Source organism: Triticum urartu, chromosome 7, assembly GCF_003073215.2.
Source record: "Triticum urartu cultivar G1812 chromosome 7, Tu2.1, whole genome shotgun sequence".
Lineage (NCBI taxonomy): Eukaryota > Viridiplantae > Streptophyta > Magnoliopsida > Poales > Poaceae > Triticum > Triticum urartu.
In genome coordinates this window covers 713,048,941-713,052,608 of record NC_053028.1, presented here as the reverse complement: position 1 = coordinate 713,052,608, position 3,668 = coordinate 713,048,941, and the positions used below count along the sequence as shown (strand labels likewise).

The window sequence follows — 3,668 nt, the reverse complement described above, 5'->3', positions numbered from 1 at the left end:
TCCCTCTTCGCCCCTTCATCCAGTACTACCAACGCCATGTCCATTGAACCTCCACCCCAAGAGAAGCTATCCAGGAGCAATTTTCTTCTTTGGAAGGCCGTCGTGCTGCCTCGAATTAAAAGCGCTCAGATGTCGCACTTCCTTGATCTGGCTAGCCAAGCGCCGCCGGCCACCCTCACCGTCACCAAGGACGGGAAGGAAGAACAAGTTGTCAATATGGCGCGCGTCATCTGGTCCGTCCACCAGCAGCACCTTCAAGGATTTTTGATGGGATCCCTCTCCCGCGAGATCTTGGCCCAAGTAGTACGCTTCAGACGCCTGCCGAGGTATGGGCTGCCATCCACGCGACGTTTGTGGCCCAATCACAAGTGCAAGCAATCAACACAAGAATTGCGCTGCACAATCTACAGAAGGGGAATTTGAGCATGTGAGACTATGTCGCCAAGGTCAAGTCTCTCACCGACGAAATTGCTTGTGCTGGAGGAACTGCTCTCACTGATGGTGAGATCACCTCTCATATCCTTGCTAGTCTCGACTTAGATTATAATCCAGTCGTCTCTGCTCTTGCTGCTCGAGTGGAGCCGATCACTGTTCCTGAGCTATACAACCAACTCCTCTCCTTTGATGCCCGCATGAATCTGCTCCATGGTCTAAATCTTCGCCAGTCCTCTGCTAATGCTGCCTCTCGCAGGCGCAACATAGGAGGTCGTGGGCAGAACCAGCAGGGACGCAGCCTCAGCAATAGTAGCAGCGGGCGTGGGCACGGTGCTTCTCAGTCCTCCCGCTCCGGTACAGGACGAGGCGGCTATGTTGAGGTCGTTTTGTGTCTGGAGGGCTTGTGTTTGTTACAAAATATCTTGTGAGGCCCAGCAATCATTTGCTTCGGATTGTGCAGGAGCGATAAGAGGGATAGAAGAAGGAAGTAAAGGAGAGAGTGCAACCGAGTGCTGGCATCGCTTTGATGAAGACTACGTCCCCGAGGAGCGTCATGTTGCTGCAGCCATCCGAGAACAAGAAGAAGATGCAGGTATCGTGTGGTACGCTGACACCGGTGAAACGGATCATGTCACAAGTGAACTCGAGAAGCTCACTTTCCGGGAGAAATACTACGGCGGCGACCAAATTCACACCGCAAGCGGTGGAGGTATGAACTTCATCACATGGATCAAGCATTAGTTAGTTCCCAAGTTCAAAATGTGATCTTCTTTTAAAAGATGTCCTTCATGTTCCACAAGCTGATAAAAATCGTGCATCTGTGTCTCGCATATCTGCTGATAACAATGTCTTCTTTGAAACTCATCCTACATATTTTCTTATAAAGGATCGGGCAGTGAGGGAGCTCCTCCATCACAGTAGTTGCATTGGAGGACTTTACCCCATCACATCCGGAGCTCTTAGTCATCATCGTCGTCGTCAAGTCTACTTTGTCGTCAAGCCCTCTTTGGCAAGATGGCATCAAAGATCGGGACATCCGTCATCAGTTATAGTTAAGCAAATAGTGAATAAAAGCAATCTTCTATTGTCCCATGTAAAGTTGAAGAGTCTGTTTGTGACGCTTGTCAATGTGCTAAAAGTCAACAACTTATCCTAAGTCAACTAGTGTGTCACATGCTCCTTTAGAACTTATTTTCAGTGATGTATTGGACAAGCCACAATAGACTACAAAGTTGCTCTTCAATTCACAGCACAACCACCAATGGTGAAAACATAAACTGTGAGTGAACTTCTCTTATCCAAATCACCAGTAAAATAAGAATCAACAAAACCAACAAGTCCATCACCAGTTTCCCCAAACTATAAATAAGCATTAGAAGTACTTTGCGGGTATCTGAAAATCTATTGAACTGCTCTCCAATGCGTTTTCCCAGGATTGGCCATGTATCTACTGACAACACTCGATGCATATGATAAATCTGAACGAGAACAAACCATGGCGTACATAAGTGAACCAACTGCACAGGGAAATCTACACATGTACTCAATATGAGCATCTGACTTAGTACATAAGGCTAATGATAAGTTGAAGTGTGAAGCTAACGGTGTACTCACCGGCTTGGCATTATGCATATTAAAATGACAAAGAACTTTATCAATATATCCCTTCTGACTTAGATATACTTTTCCAGACGATCCATCTCTAGATATTTCCATGCCAAGTATCTTCTTTGCTGCACCCAAACCCTTCATCTCAAATTCATTATTCAATTGTTTCTTTAGTTCATTAATCTCTGACATGCTCTTGGCAGCAATTAACATATCATCAACATAAAGGAGCAAATAAATAGTTGAACCATTGAAAGTTTTCAAATAAACACAACTATCATAATTAGATCTTTTAAAACATTGAGAGAGCATAAAGGTGTGAAATCTCTTTTACCACTGTCTAGGAGATTGCTTCAACACATAAAGAGATTTATTTAACTTACAGACAAGCTTTTCTTTTCCATGAATAACAAAACCTTCAGGTTGTTCCATATAGATATCCTCTTCTAATTCTCCATTTAGAATGTAGTTTTAACATCCCATTGTTCAAGCTCAAAATCATTCATAGCAACAATACCGAGTAAAGTGCGAATAGAGTTATGCTTCACAACAGGAGAAAAGACTTCATCATAGTCAATACCCGCCTACCTGGAATCTGGCTATAACCTTTAGCAACTAATATAAGCTTGATTTATATCTTGTCTCATCATTAGGAGAAACACATTCTTTTCTTTTGAAAACGCGATTGCAACGAATAGGTTTCTTCTCTCTACATAATTTTACTAAATCCCAAGTACCCATCTTTTCAAGTGATCCCATCTCATCATGCATAGTGGTCATCCACTTATTACTATCACCAGAAATAATAGCCTCACAATATGAAGAAGGCTCAACATTACCTTCAACTTCCTCTCCAATGGATCATGCAAAAGAAACCATACTGCACCCTGCAATTAAACTTTTAGGTTTTTCAATACCCCGCCTAACTCTGTCACACGCGAGATTCCAATCGGGTGGAATAATAGGTTGATTTGGAGTGACATGTTCATCATCAACGACGGGTTCATCATGTGCATCAACATTTTCCTTATCAGATTTATCACCTGAATCAATAACATGCTCCATCGGAAGAGTAGGCTGCTGAACAATAGGTTGTTGTTCACTCAAACATGAATATTAGTAGATGAAACATCATGTAACACAACAAATTCATTAAAGATAACATTTCTGTTAATAACAACCTTTCGGATTCCAGGATTCCACAATTTAAAACCATTAACACCAGATTTATAACAAAGAAAGGTGCACTTAACAGCCCTAGGATCCAACTTTCCACTATCAACATGAGCAAAAGCAGTGCAACCAAAAACTTTCAACTCTGAATAATCAGCAGGAGAACCAGACCATACCTCAACTGGAGTTTCTTATAAAGAGCAATAGATGGTGACTGATTAATGAGATAACAAGCAGTGGAAACGGCCTCAGCCCGAGAACGCCTATGCAAACCTGAATTGGACAACATGCAATGAACTTTGGAAATAGTGGTTGTCGGTGTCAAAACCAGCGGATCTCGGGTAGGGGGTCCCGAACTGTGCGTCTAGGCCGGATGGTAACAGGAGACAAGGGACACAATGTTTTTTACCCAGATTCGGGCCCTCTCGATGGAGGTAATACCCTACTCCTGC

The 3,668-nt window shown here is 43.1% G+C and overlaps 1 pseudogene; it reads left to right on the top strand.

Moving 5' to 3' along the window:
• Positions 1 to 488: 488 nt before the first annotated feature.
• On the top strand, positions 489 to 627 carry LOC125526129 (annotated as a pseudogene).
• The last annotated feature ends 3,041 nt before the right edge of the window (positions 628 to 3,668 follow it).